The following is a 16,272-nucleotide window of genomic DNA, read 5'->3' on the forward strand; positions in this document are numbered from 1 at the left end:
ATTAAAATAGTCAATTTAAATATAAGTCTTATTCCAAAAATAAGCCCTAGCTGCGGATCATCATACCGTAATAGTATCCTGACATGTGGCTTGGGCAGCCCTTTCAGGATATGTAACTTTTACTGGTGTACGTTGCTGTAAGCCCCGGAAGTTTATAGCCATGTGCCCGCTATTTAATGAACTGATTATTCACCCCTCTTCCAGCCAATAATTCCACCCCTCTGCTGGAGTTAGTGATTGAAAGTTGTGTTAGTTAAATAATGAATATTCACCCCCTTCCCCGCCCAACCCTCTGCTGGAGTTAATGATTGAAACTTTTTGTGTTAAAGAAATAATGAATATTCACCCCCTTCCCCGCCCACCCCTCTGTTGGAGTTAATGATTGAAACTTTTTGTGTTAATGAAATAATGAATATTCACCCCCTTCCCCACCTGTGCATGGCATTAGGGATTCACTCAGACTGTCAATACTGACTGAAGATCGCAGAGCACTGCTCATAGTGGCCGGCGGCTCTCCTCATCTGAGAGTGACAGCTGCATAGAAACACACACTGACACACCCGATATCCCTCGAAAATAAGTCTTAGTGCATCTTTTGGAGCCAAAAATATTATAAGATACTGTCTTATTTACAGGAAACACTGTACAATATTACATTTTAATGCTCAGAGAGTGTGAGCCCTATTATGATTATTGTCAGCAGATATCCCCCCTCTAAAATTACGCAAGCAGAGTTCTCGCAAGAAGCCTGCACTAGTGGTAGGACATTGCCTCTGGTGCCTTGTCTTCTTCCCAGAGTACATTCTGTAATTGGCAGCTCGGATTATGTAAAAGAGTGTGAGATTTATCGGAGTAGGCCAAATTCTCCCATTTCCCCATCGGTCAGTTCTCGTTCTCATATGCCAAATGTAGGCATTTTTGGTAAAAACAAGGGTCAACGTAAGAAGACCATTCTGGAGATATGCTACCTAACATATTCTGACGCCACTTTACAAAAGGCAGATTTAACTTTATGTACAATTTGTCCTGTCCCGTGGACAGTCTACATGCGCATCACTGATCCTTGGGTGCCATGGTTAACCTTTTCGCCACACCGCACACTGGTAACTTCCCACTAGATCTACCATGTGTTTGAGACCTGACCCAGTCACCACAAGCTTGGCTCTTTGTAAAGGTCACTTAGATCTTTACACTTGACTATTTTTCCTGATTTCAACTTCAAGATCTGACTGTTCACTTGTTTCATCGTTTGAAGCCACAATGGATCTGTTGTAAATGGATACCAATGACAAAAATGTGGTTTGTCAGGTTTCTGGTAACACCCCAACCACTGGAGATTTGGTGTTTGTAACTTGTTGGCAGAGTTTTCCTTCTATTGTTCATGCGTTCCACCTTGGGCAGACAGGCTGACGTCAAAACAATGTCAAGCATAAACACAATGTAGAGCACGGGTCCCCAACCTGTCACTCGGGAGCTACAAGTGGCTCACGGGCCAGTGATGTTTGACTCGCAACTGTCTTCCAAGTTTGTACATAGGCACCAGGCCTAGTAAACAGCTATGAAAACGAGCTCTCCAGATGGTGACTTTTGTGAGTGGCCCCTCACAGAAGAGCAGATCTGAATGGGGGTAAGGTAGGAACCCCTGGCTCTTGATTTACGTCCTTGGTGTGGCTTTTGTGGAAAAACTTTGGCTGTCATTGTACTGGTAATGAGGTCTCTGGGTGTCAATACTGTGAGAGGGTGGTAGTTGATTGTAGCTCGCAACCCTCTCTCAGAGCGGGATGTGGCTCAATGTGGCTCACGACCCTCTCTCAGAGCTGAATGTGATTCGCGACCCTCTCTCAGAGCTGAATGTGGCTCGCGACCCTCCCTCAGAGCTGAATGTGCCTTGTGACCCTCTCTCAGAGCTGAATGTGCCTCGTGACCCTCTCTCAGAGCTGAATATGGCTCAATGTGGCTCATGACCCTCTCTCAGAGCTGAATGTGGCTCACGACCCTCTCTCAGAGCTGAATGTGATTCGCGATCCTCTCTCAGAGCTGAATGTGGCCCACGGCCCTCTCTCAGAGCTGAATGTGATTCGTGACCCTCTCTCAGAGCTGAAAGTGGCTCGCGACTCTCCCTAAGAGCTGAATGTGGCTTATGACCCTGTCTCAGAGCTGAATATCGCTCTAATGGACAGAAAAGTTGGGGACCACTGATGTAGAGCAAGAAGATTTCGTGGCAGACGCCGCCTGATGTCCCAATGACCAGGAGAACCCAAAATTATGGTACATTTCCATATTATTACTGAGCCTGACTTGAACTAATCAGGCCATTCACAGTGCTGTTTATTTCTTTATTCAGCCCATGTTCCGGTTAGGAGCCGTGTTAAACCCGGCATAATTTTCTAAGGAAGAAATTTGCTTCAGCCTCATTAAGTCATACACCTATTAAAATGTAACAGCGCGTTAATGAAGATTTAGAAGGTCAAGCTGCAGCTACAGATATTTTTTATTTAATAACGGCACGGAGACTTTTCTTCCGTAATAAGGAATATTCCTGCAATGCTATAAATATTAATGAAGGGATAATTCCACTGTTCGTGTTTGTTTCTGATGGTGATGAATAATTTCAACTACGGCAAGTCTTCTTGCTATACTGTGATGCACCTATCGCTGTGATTAGTATTGTTTCACGGCAAGCATAAGCAATATTAGATAAAATCCATATCTTTAAAATGCCTTTGTGCAGGGGCGGACACAATCATAAGACGGCCCCTATGCAAGAACAATATTTTGTATCCACATAGGGGTGTGTGTAAAAAGTCACCATTGCAAAGAATGGCGTTTATCACCAACAGACTGCCATGCTACAAAAACATACGCTTGACAGCTGTGCTTTACTCACCCTCCCCAGGTGAGGCGCTGCTGCTAGTGTTTGTCATCGTCTGCAGCGCAATGGCGGCCTCTGTGTGGATGACGCAGGATTTAGATTAGCACTCACAGAAGCCACTTCAGAATAGTTCAATGCTCTACTTGGATGTTTTTTGCTTTATTTTTGGGTTATTATTCTGTAGGAGAACCCATGACCTGCGACTGAGACCAACCTATCTGACACTGGGCAGCACATTTTGCTCCATAGTGCCTTGATAGTCTTGAGATTTCATTGTATTCTGCACAGATTCAAGACATTCTGTGCCAGATGCAGCAAAGCAGCTCCCAAACATATCAAGCCTCCTACATGTCTCACAGTGGGTATGTTCTTTTCTTAGTATGATTTATTATTGCATCTGTGAACATAGAGCTGTTGTGATGCCAAAAAGCACCAGTTTTGTCTCACCTGTTCACAGGAAATTCTCCCAGAAGCTATGTATCTTGTAAACGTGCATTTTGACAAATTCCATTCTCATATTTTTATGATTTGCTTTCAACATTAGTCTCCTCCTTGATCATCTTCCATGAAGTCAACTTTGGCCCAGACAGTGACAGATGTTGCGATCTGACGCTGATGGACCTGGAAGTTCAGCTTTAATCTCTTTGGAAATTGTTCTGAGCTGTTCAGTTACCATTCATATTATCTGCCTCTTCAATTTATCATCAGTTTTCCTCTTGCGACCACATCCAGGTAGGTTGGCTTTAGTCGTATAGATATTCTGATAATATATACCACTGTACTAACAGGAACATCAAGATATTTGTATATGATCGTATAGCCGTTACCTTTAACGTGTTTGTCTGTAATTTTCTTTCTAATCTCCTGAGACACCTTTCTCTTTAGCTTTCTGTTACACACCATGATACCAAACAGCACAATTACTACTTTTTACCCTTCAAATAAGCAGACTGACTGATTACAAGTTTGTAGACACCTGTGATGCTAATTACAGGGCACACCTTAGTTTCACATGTCCTTATGGTCAAAATATTTTCAATCTTTTCTAGGGTTACCATCATTTTTATCCAGGCCATTTCATTACTTTTATTTTCAACCACAATTCAAAATCAACTTGTTTGAAATAACTTGAAACTAACAAAAGTAATTTTAAATTTATATTTACTGACTATCAAATAATGACAGTGTCCATTGTGGGTTTTTCTTACTTTACCAGAAGGATACTGACAATTTTGTCCCCATTTGTACCTAAACAATGAAGAAAAGGAATGGTGTGCTGAGATTTGTATGGCAGACATCATAACAGCTAGTCTTTACCCACCAGCTCAGAGTTAATTGCAAATTTAGACACAGACAAAAGAGGCGAACACGCAGAAGACAAGTCAAATAATTGCCAGAAAAGAAATACTGCATTTTTTCGGATTATAAAATGCTGCGGGTGCTGTGCTGCGAGCAGTGAGACAGGGGCCATCCTGAAAATGTCCGCAGTACGGGCTTTGAGTAATGGCGTCCAGATTCGTGGCGTGCGCAGATGGCACTCTTGGCTTAAGATTTCACCTGTGCAAGGGCCACCTCCCACCCATCGATCTCCCAACAGCGGACTTAAGGAAATGGCACCTGAAGGTGGTGCATGCGCAGATGAGATTTCTGCTCTATCTGCGCACGCGCTGCCTCTAGGCACCATTTATTTGAAGCCTGCACTGAGAACAGTTTCTGGATGTTGCCTACCTCTCACAGCGCCCGCTGCGAAGATTTGGGATACCCGCCCACCGTCCCTGTGACATCGCTCCACCACCGCTGCCGTCCCCCCCTCCTGGTAAGATACCACTGGATTGTAAGACGGCCCCCCCCTTTTTTTGTACCTTTTTTTCCTCTAAGTTTGGCGTGCATCTTATAATCCGATGCCTCTTATAAACTGGAAAAAAATGGGAAATTTATTACTCAATTACATACAACCTTTCTGTAAAGTTACCTAAAAGCGCAGATTCTCTTCAACTGAGCAGCAGTGAGCTGGAGTACCAGCTACCGCTTCTACAAAATGAGTGATGCCTTCAACCAATGGCTCAGTGGAGGCTCCGAGAATGGGACCCTCAACGTTCTGATAATAAAGGACGTCATCAACATCAATGTCTGAAACTATGAATTTACAACAGACATCATAGAAGAAGTGATCCTCTATGATTCCATTTTAGCACTCAAGCAGACTGGAGGACATTAACTCAGCGGTACTAATGTACTAGCACTGGGGTGAGATAAAACCCTTACTAGAAAGCTGACTTGAGGGATTCCTGCTCTCTTCTTTCTCTACGTAGCACATGTGCAGAAGCAGCAGCCGCATGGAGGACATTAACTCAGCGGTACTAATGTACTAGCACTGGGGTGAGATAAAACCCTTATTAGAAAGCTGACTTGAGGGATTCCTGCTCTCTTCTTTCTCTACGTAGCACATGTGCAGAAGCAGCAGCCACATGGAGGACATTAACTCAGCGGTACTAATGTACTAGCACTGGGGTGAGATAAAACCCTTACTAGAAAGCTGACTTGAGGGATTCCTGCTCTCTTCTTTCTCTACGTAGCACATGTGCAGAAGCAGTAGCCGCATGGAGGACATTAACTCAGCGGTACTAATGTACTAGCACTGGGGTGAGATAAAACCCTTACTAGAGAGCTGACTTGAGGGATTCCTGCTCTCTTCTTTCTCTACGTAGCACATGTGCAGAAGCAGTAGCCGCATGGAGGACATTAACTCAGCGGTACTAATGTACTAGCACTGGGGTGAGATAAAACCCTTACTAGAAAGCTGACTTGAGGGATTCCTGCTCTCTTCTTTCTCTACGTAGCACATGTGCAGAAGCAGTAGCCGCATGGAGGACATTAACTCAGCGGTACTAATGTACTAGCACTGGGGTGAGATAAAACCCTTACTAGAAAGCTGACTTGAGGGATTCCTGCTCTCTTCTTTCTCTACGTAGCACATGTGCAGAAGCAGTAGCCGCATGGAGGACATTAACTCAGCGGTACTAATGTACTAGCACTGGGGTGAGATAAAACCCTTACTAGAAAGCTGACTTGAGGGATTCCTGCTCTCTTCTTTCTCTATGTAGCACATGTGCAGAAGCAGCAGCCGCATGGAGGACATTATGCAGCAGTACTGAGCAGTGTAGCTGTGATGCCGTTTTCCCATTCATTACTTTTACAGTATACAACTTTTCAACTATTTTAATGTATATGGTGGAGGGTGACGTAAGCCACACAGCTGCATTCACTAAATTTTACACAATTTGTTCTATTCACAGAAACACTCGGGTTCTTCTATTTATATTACAGACACTGGTATTTTGCTCGTGTTTATACAATTTTTTTTCCCACGTCCTAAGGAAATACCAGAACCGTTTACAGCCAATCAAATATTAATAGTGATAATGCATTATGCCAGTTTTATTTAACCATCAATTTTTAATTACAAGGGGACTGAATCACTGCTGAGGAGGTGGCTCCCTTTCCTCGCTTAGCTTTCCGTATGTATAATTTATCAGCAATGTAATGGATTGAGCAAATATTTAAAGTCTCGGCGTCGAGTTGTCATAATTTGTAAACGAAAAAAGAGACAACGTGACGTGTAACCCCTTAAGGACCAAGCCTATTTTGGTCCAAAACAATCTAGTGTGTAAGAAGAGTACGAGGAATATCCCTATTTGTAATCCTGCATTTTTCCCCTTTGCAAGCTCTATGTCTAATTTCCATCTGTCTCTGAGCTAGTGGGTGAAGAGTAGCTGCTATGATGTCTCCCATATACAGCACTGTCACGACGCTCACCGCCAGGGATGAGGCAGCGAGTGTGGAGATGGTAAGCGCATCCCAAAGGTGAGGTGGACCCACTAGATCACAGGGGGAACCCGGACCCACCTAGATAAGGGAAGGGCGGCGTCCAGGGACGGTGGCAGCTGAGCCAGGGATAGGAGACCGCAGAATAGGTGGAGACAGCAGAGGACCAAACAACACGGGAGTAGCAGTGCAGTAGAGCAGGGAACCGCGCAAGCAGCCAAAAGGAAGCGGCTGCGGTATCTCAGCTGTAAAGGGAGGAGAGTGCAGGGAAATCAGCGCAAGGACGCACCGGAGTCCAGGGACGGAGGCAGCTGAACCAGGGCTAGGTGACCGCAGGACAGGTAGGGACAGCAGAGGACCGAACAACATGGGAGTGATGTGCAGCAGAGCGGAAAAACGCGTAAGCAACCAAAAGGAAAAAGCTGCGGTATCCCAGCTGAGTGGGGGGGAGGAGAGTGCAGGGACATCAGTGCAAGGATGCATCGTCGTATTCAACCAAAACACCGATGTTACAGTATCCCCCTCCTCATGCCCCCTCTTCAGAAAGCCCGAAATAAAAAAAAAAAGTCCCAAAAATTAAATCGGGCAAAGACTGACCACAACGGGGGTCGGGTGTGCGTCCTACAAAACACGTAGGCTCAGCAGAGTCAGAGGCCGAGAAAACTGTCAAGGCGCTCACCACCGGGAATGAGGCGGCGAGTGCTGGGATGGTGAGCACATCCTAAGGGTGAGGTGGACCACTGGACAACAGGGGGGACCCAAACCCACTGAGACGAGGGAAGGACAGCATCCAGGGACTGTGGCAGCTGAGCCAGGGCTAGGTGACAACAGGACAGGGGGACAGCAGAGGACCAAACAACATGGGAGTGGCAGTGCAGTAGAGCAGGGAAACGAGCAAGCAAGCAAAAGGAAACGGTTGAGGTATCCCAGCTGCGTAACGGGGAGGAGAGTGAAGACACCGGTGCAAGGACGCACCGGCATAGGTGTTCAACCAAAACACCGATGTTACAGTATCCCCCTCCTAATGCCCCCTCTTCAGAAAGCCTGAAATAAAAAAAAAGTCCCAAAAAATTAAATTGGGCAAACACTGACCACAAGAGGGGGTCAGGTGTGCGTCCTACAGAACACGTAGGCTCAGCAGAGTCCGAAGCCGAGCATACTGTCACGGAGCTCACCTCCGGAAATGAGGCGACGAGCGCGTGGATGGTGAGTGTAACCCAAGGGTGAGAGGGACCCAACTGGACCACAGGGGGAACCAGAACCCACCCAGACAAGGGAAGAGCGGCGTTCAGGGACTGTGGCAGCTGAGCCAGGGTTAGGTGACCGCCGGGCAGGTGGGGACAGCACAGGACCAAACAACACAGGAGTGGCAGTGCAGCTGAGCAGGGAACTGCGCAAGCAACCAAAAGGAAACAGCTGCGGTATCCCAGCTGAGTAGGGGGGAGGAGAGTGCAGGGACATCGGCGCAAGGGCGCACCGGCGTAGGTATTCAACCAAAACGCCGACGTTACAAGCACACACAATCAGAGACTCCTGCATCAATGTGACATATGTTCGGAAGCAGCAGCAGCATGGAGGACATTATTCAGCAGTACTGCGCAGAGCAGCTGTGAATCCAGCACTAGGGTGAGATAAAACTTTAACTAGAAAGAAGTAGGACCCTCTATCTCTGTATCTCTCAGCTGTAGCAAGAAGGAACAAAAAGATATCGGGTCAAGAAGACTGATAAGTCAGAGACCATGGGAACATAAAGCATGACATAAAACCTATATTTTAAAAGAAAGGATAAACATAGAGCAAGTAACTGAAAAGTGAATGCAACTCTAAAGAGGTTTCCAGGAGAAGGGCTTATGTATTATCTCAGGGGTTGTGTCACGCGCATAAGGACAGACTCAGGGTCAGCTTTCTCATTTACCATCTGTGTTTTCTTTTCTTCAGGCACATTAAGGGTTAATTCCTTCACTGGTGCAGCAGCAGACTTGCTCAGTTGTCATCACTTAATAACTTCCGTCCTGGATATAAGCCCCCTGCTTCCTGGGTATTGTGCTGGTTATTCTATTCAGTTAGCAGCTAGCCCTGGAGCAGAGAGGACGAGGTGGTTGCTGCTCTGCTGTCTGCTGCGGTTCGTGCAAGTTGAGTGTTTTTGTTCTACCTCCTTTCCCTTATTATTCCTCACCCGTATTTCCTTGATTGTTCCTGCTGTAGGTTTTTGGTGTGTATGAGGTTTTTAGTTGTTCTGTCGGTGGGTTTTGGGCTCCATACAGGTCTATCCCCTGGGTGGTGGGGATACAGTTGTTAGGGTCTGGACAGGAGACAGGGTCACGATGGAGGCTCGACCCTGAGTACTGCTAGGTCTACCGTCGGGATAAGGGACAGCTCAGGGTCCCTAGTTGTAGGGTGAGCCTATGAGCCCTGTACCACCCTATCCCCCATATCTCCCCGTTACAGGTTGTTTACGGTGGGCAGTTCAGCAAAACACTTGAGAAATGTAGGCAATATGCATATCAGCGCTCTGGGAGGGAGCGGTGGACGGGCAGTCCATGCTGGAGCTCCGATCTGAGCGATATGAATCATGGTAGGTGTAGCTTTCAGCTTCAGATCTGAAGTAATACACATCAACAAATCAGGAGTACGGCGGTGCATTCAGGTGACAAGAAAGGACCTGAAAAATTACCTAATAAATATAAGTGTGGCTTTGTAGGCATATCAAAAAAGGGCCACTATGTTTATTTCATAGCAAAAATGAGCTCGGAAATCCCTTTAAGGAGCAAACCTTTACAGAAGAGGTGCAAGAACCTCCATACTGACATATAGTAAGTTGGGGTGGTATAGGCAGGACAACGACTGTTATGAACATTAACACTCTCACACACAGAAAGGAAAAGAAGAAGACCTGCTACAAGGAGAAGACGCGCCCACAAACAAAAGGTCCCTGTAGAGACTTGAAAAACCCTAGACACACAGCTAAAAACACCACATAGGACCTGACTCCCTAAAAGGCTGTCAAGGAGTTTCCTGTACTTCCTGAAGGATCAGGGGGAGGAGGCAACACACTGCCTACAAGCGGAGAAAAAGATGTGCGGTAACACACAAAACCCAGTGAAAATATTAAAATACGTTCATATAAGGTGAAAAGAATAGGTGCTGGGATGAAAAACAAACTTACTCACAGCAGAAACTCAAGTGGTGTTTACCCAAAGGCATACCTCTAGAAACAAGTCCACCTAGAGGTAAAGCCAGAAAGGAAATTCAGAGAAAGGTGAACATATATAACCCATCCAAGGCCAAAATGGGCAGAAACATCTAGAGAGGGGCGAACCAAAAAGGGAGAACAAAGACAAAAGGAACCATCAGGATATGGACAGGAGAGTAAGTCCAGCAAACTGAGAAACTGACCATGCAACAACAGGTCACCAGATCAAATGCTCAAACCAAGCCATGACACCCACAACCTTGACATGAGGGGGCAAAACAGTTGCACAGAGGTCCAGTAAATGGGAGGTAGGCACAGCCATAACCTTAAAACCATCTGTGTAATAGTATGGAGGACTGACCACCTTACGCCACCAAAACAGGTCTGATTTGTTGAGGCTTTGACTCTGTCATAGACTCTCTGGGACTAGTGAGAGCCAGAGGCACCCAGGATGCCTAGTGTCTGGGCTGCCTGTCACAATGTTACTTCGGGATAGCGAGTGGCAGGTGGTTCCTATGCTGTCCCTTACGCTAGGGGACCATAGGTTATCCCTCAACTCCGGATTACTCTTACTGGTAGAGACGCTGGAATCCCGTGCCTTACTATACTCCTGAGAAGTACTACTCTAAAACCCCCCAGGGAGGGATGGGGCAGGACCGAGATGATAAACAGATAAGGACAGACTAGGGAAAACCAAAACTCTGACACACTGCACATAGACAGGAATAGACAAAGAGAGACTCAGGAGAAAAACAAGAACAGGAGGGTACCAACAAAAGGCAACAAGGGTTAACTCCACAACCACTCTCAACAACAGGTATCACACCAGATAGTGTGGATCCCCACACCTCCCCAGACCAACGAAGATAAACTATAGCTGGCACTAATGGATATGTCCAGCCAGGATATATAGGAGGGGAGCAGATGTGATTGGCTCCCTCACAACATGTGATCAAAGATGACTCACAAGCAGACCAGCAGATATTAATTCTTGTAAGCCTGCCTCTGAATTAGCACTCATCAGGTCGATACCCAAGTTTTGCCTGCGTAGATCACAGACAGCAGAAGAGTTATCAGGCGGAGTGTCAGAATCTGTAGTCTGAACAGAACCCTCCACTGGAGACGTCTGAGTACCGTGCCTTTCTATACTCTTGAAAAATACTACTGTAATACCCTTTCCCCCCCCCCAGGGAGGGACAACGTAGGAGTATGATAACCAGATAAGGACAGACAAGGGAAAACCAATAAGGGTTAACTCCCCAACCCCAGTCAGCAACAGGTATCACACCAGAGAGTCTGGATCATTACACATCCCCAGACCAATTAAAATGTACTATAGCTGGCATAGGTGGAAGGATCCAGCCAGCATATATAGGAGGGAAGGAGATGTGATTGGCTCCCCCATAACATGTGATCAATGATCACTCACAAGCAGACCAGCAGAGATTGACTTTTACTATCCTGCCTATGAACTACCAATCTGTTGGTCGGTGCCTGAGTCTGCCTGCGCTGGTTACAGACATCAGAGAAGTTATCATACAGGGTCAAAATCAGTAGTCTGAACAGAACCAGACGCCGCCATGACAGTTGGTTGGTTTGTGAATATCTCCGTTTGACACTGCCACGCAGGACCGCACTGGTGCCGGGATGCACAATACGAATTGCTCATCTCTACCGGCTACACTTCTCTCGGTCGCCAGGTTCACCAGGTGGGTCATTTTTTGTAGATTCCTTACAAGACCCGCTGTTTTCGACGTTCTTACCCAGTCGACTTACAATTTATTCTTTATAGTCACTCAGATCCTTGGTCTTGCCCTTTTTTCATGTTTCTTCCAGTGTTTGCATGGGCTTCCTCCGGGGTCCTCCCACAGTCCTAAGACTGATAGGGAATGTAGATTGTGAGCCCCAATGGGGATAGTGCTGTTGGTGTATGTGAAGCACTATGGAATTAATGGCGCTATATAACTGAATAAATACAGTGGAACCTTGGATTAAGAGTAACTTGGTTTGAGAGCGTTTTGCAAGACAAGCAAAGATTAGAATTTGTAACTTGGTTTAAGAGCAATGCTTTGTAATAAGAGCAAATTCCCACCGTGCACACTTCCGGGTCCGTCCTTTCACCAAGCTCTGACCCGCTCTGGAGGTAACTTTCTGTATATATGTACTGTATACTGTATACCCTTGCACAGTACAGTATATACTATATAGCATGTGTATTATTTTGCATTTGTGGATATCTTATTGTACTTTCTTTCGGCTAACCAGTGCAGCACATTGCTTGTACTATACCTCTCGCACGCCAACAATTCTATTGTAAGATAAAGTGCAGTTTAATTTGCTTTACATGTTTCGTACTGTACACTACAGTATTTTGTATTAGGCTCTGTGCCCAGTGCCCACGTGTGCGTATTGCATGCAGTTACGCTGCGTTCTTTCCGCAGCGTAACTGCATGCGTCCTGCGTCCGCAGCACAATCTATGAAGATTGTGCATAATCCATGCGCACGTTGCGTTTTAGAACGCAGCGATTTGCATGCTGCCAAATCGCTGCGTTCTAAAAAGCAACATGTCACTTCTTTGGTGTGCTTTGGATGCAGCCCCTGCTCTGTCTATGGGAGGGGCTGCATCCAGAGCGCATGAAATCGGCTTTTTCACGCAGTGTTTCTGCAGCGATTTGAAGCGCACGTGTGCTGCTCAAATCGCTGCAGAAATTTCTGCAGGGACAGAACGCAACGTGGGCACGTAGCCTTAGTGTACTGTAAAAATGTATATGAATTCAGTACATTATATTGTATTACTGTAATAAGTTTGTATAAATACAGCAAATATTTTTGGGCTGTGGAACGAATTGTCTGCGTTTCAATTATTTCCTATGGGAAAATTCGCTTTGATATAAGAGTAAAGGGGGCTTTACACGCTGCGACATTGTTAACGATATATCGTCGGGGTCACGGTGTTTGTGACGCACATCCGGCGTCGTTAGCGACATCGCAGCGTGTAACACCTCTGAGCGACCTAAAACGATCGCAAAAGAGGTAAAAATGGTTGGTATTGGAGCGGTCGCTCCAACACCAAAAATCGTTGACAGGTGAGTAGCGAGGTTGTTTGTTGTTTCTGCGGCAGCACACATCGCTCCGTGTGACACCGCAGGAACGAGGAAACTCACCGTACCTGCGGCCGCCGGCAATGAGGAAGGAAGGAGGTGGGCGGGATGTTCGGCCCGCTCATCTCCGCCCCTCCTCTGCTATTGGGTGGCCACTTAGTGACGTCGCTATGACGCCGAACGAACCGCCCCCTTAGAAAGGAGGCGGTTCACCAGTCACAGCGACGTCGCTAGGCAGGTAAGTATGTGTGACGGGTGTAAGCGATGTTGTGCGCCACGAGCAGTGATTTGCTAGTGATGCACAAACGATGGGGGCGGGTACGCTCGCTAGCGATATTGGTACCGATACCGCAGCGTGTAAAGTGGCCTTAACTTGGTTAAAGAGCACACTGCCGGACCAATTATGCTCATAATCCAAGGTTCCACTGTATTATTATTATTATAACAAGGCAACTTGCTGATTGTTGAGCCCTGTTGATAACTCGATCACCCGAAACCAAAACTATACCCCTTCTATTCGTTGAAAATAGCCGACACCCTGAAAGATACATTTTTTTCCCCGTATGGGTCTATAAACCGACAGCGGGAAAACTTATTTCCTCCAATCAGTTGTCCCCATTACTTGGTGCCAAAACTTTTCCGCTGTCACCTTGTCTTGGCTTTTTCGCTCTCTGCAGAAGGCACTTTCCATGTTCAGGCATTGCAGGTAAAAATAAATATTCAGTTCACCGAGATGGAAAATAAATAGTCCTGACAGTCATTATTTCAGATAACCTATAGACAGGCCAGCGGCACGACAGAACTATTGGGTAAAGCAGCGGGGTTCTGGGCTGCATAAAGTACAAACCGCGGGAAGCGAGTGTTTATTGTGCTGCTTTATACATTATTACTAAGACCTCGGTTATGCATCCGCCGGAGGAGAATTTATACAGCGACCTGAACAAAAAAAAAAAATGTCACGCACTCCTTCCACCCTGCATGGCGACAGAAAACAACAGAGCTCTTCCAATGTAACGCTACGAATATCAAATCTGCTGGAATTAAACCCAATGATTGAGATCTTGAAATTCTCACTGACAACATAAGAGATCATCGTGTCATTGTGACCTGCTAATTCCCGGCACACATCACCGGAACGGCTCTGCTCCGGATTCAGCTGTAAACGCTATCTATACTACTGCAGTGCCTTGTCTATTGTGTCAATGACTTAAAGGGGCTGTCCACTACTTGGACAATCTTTTCTCAATTGCTATATTTGCGTCGTGTTAAATAAAAACAATTTATACTCACCTCCGATGGCGGCGCTGGGTGCCCCGGGGACTCGCGTGGTGTTGTTGTGTCATGTCGGGAGGGAGAGAACTCACAGCAAGCTATGTAACAAAGGAAAAACCCTGGGGCTAGGGAGAGCGGAGCGTGGTCACCTCCTAACACTGACCTGAAGCTGATCACTGCACTCCCTAATGTCCTTAGATAGGTCTTTCCCCAGTGCGCCGTCACGTGCCTAGGCCCTTGCTGGCCCTGAACTCGCCCTAACTTGTAAAGGTCAGCAAAATGCTAGTCTCGCCACTGCACAACACAAGGAAAACAATCATGTGGGGAAACACACAAGAAATAACACTCCACAGCTTCTCCAGCCAGAACTTCTCAGCTGCAACTGAAGCAACACCGGAGCTTCTCCAGAGACTGGCTCTTTAAAAGTGAACCGCATAGAATTATCTATAACTGGCATAGGGAGGAGTGAACAATTATAGCAGAAGGGAGTGGCTGCAGAAGATTACAACTGAGGCTGACCCCTGCCCTCCCTAACATCCCTAGATGGGTCCTTCACCCTAAGCGCTGTTATATGCCTAGGCCATCGCTGACCCTGAACTTACCCTGGCTAGTGTGAAGGCCAGCAAGACACTGGCATTACGAGAGAGGAGCGTGGTCACCTCCTAACACTTACCTGAAGCTGATCACTGCACTCCCTACTGTCCCTGGACGGGTTCTTCCCCCTATGCGCCGTCACGTGCCTAGGCCCTTGCTAGACCTGAACTCACCCTGACTTGTAAAGGCCACACAAATGCTAGTCTCGCCAATACAATAAAACAACACAAGGAAGGTAAGACAAACAGGTAGGGAAAGACACAACAAATAGCACTGCACAGCTTCTTCATCAGGAACATCTCAGCTGCAACTGAAGCAACACCTGAGCTTCTGCAGAGACTGGCACATTAAAAGTGGACCGCACAGAATGATCTATAACTGGCATTGGGAGGAATGGATACTTGTAGCAGAATGGAGTGGCTGCAGCTGAGATTACAACTCAGTCTTATCCCTGTACTCCCTAACATCCCTAGATGGGTCTTTCCCCCTGTGCGCCGTCACAGGCCTAGGCACTTGCCGACCCAGAACTCACCCTGGCTAGCGTAAAGGCCAGAAAGATGCTAGTGTCGCCACTACAATAAAACAACATGAGGAAGGTAAGACAAACAGGTAAGGAAAGACACAAAAAACAGCACTCCACATCTTCTCCAGCAGGAAACTTCTAAGCTGCAACAGAACGAACGACTAAGCTCCTTCAGAGGCAAGTTCCTTCAAAGTGGACAGCATAGGAGTGAGCTACAGCCGACATACGGAGGAGTGGATATTTATAGCATTAGGGAGTGGCTGCAGCTGAGATTACAATCACCTGTTAGATCACTACAGGATAGGAAGGAACCTTAACCCCTTCAGCATTGAATGGAATTAAATAAACTCCAACTCAGGGTACATGACGAGAGGGCCCTAAAGAGGATCTACGATCAACTATACACTGTGATCTTCTGATCCCAGATCCCCCTGGGATCACATCAGGCCGTGACACACTCGTGATGCTTTGCATCCGCCAGCGGCTGCTTCACTCTCTCCTTCGGAGGAATCCAGAGAGCAGCCGCAGCTCTCATTTCTTACAGGTGTAAGTTCTGTTTTTTAATTTATACAGGAGAATATTTCAATTGAGAAGGGGTTATTTGGGTAGTGAAGAACCCCTTTAAATAAAAAAATGTAGAAGCTTTCCAAATAGCATTTATAACATTCTGCCGTTCTGTGCATACAGCTCCTATGCAGACCACTGTGTCTCCTTGGTTACAGACTACAAACAAAGATTGTCTGTAGTCAGATCCTGCAGTGTTGTCTTAGGCAACTACCTCCCCACCCATGGCATTGAGCAGGTACTATTCAGATCCCCTCGAAATCTTTTATTTCCCCCTAAGTGAGGGTGTTTGCATTGATAAATAAAGGCAATTTTGTCATTTTATTA

General features: G+C 46.3%; 1 protein-coding gene across 1 annotated transcript in view; it reads right to left on the reverse strand.

Moving 5' to 3' along the window:
• Positions 1-16,272, reverse strand: part of PIWIL4 (piwi like RNA-mediated gene silencing 4) — a 347,467-nt gene that overhangs the window by 269,595 nt on the left and 61,600 nt on the right. The window lies entirely within an intron of this gene.

Source organism: Anomaloglossus baeobatrachus, chromosome 2 (assembly GCF_048569485.1).
Source record: "Anomaloglossus baeobatrachus isolate aAnoBae1 chromosome 2, aAnoBae1.hap1, whole genome shotgun sequence".
Lineage (NCBI taxonomy): Eukaryota > Metazoa > Chordata > Amphibia > Anura > Aromobatidae > Anomaloglossus > Anomaloglossus baeobatrachus.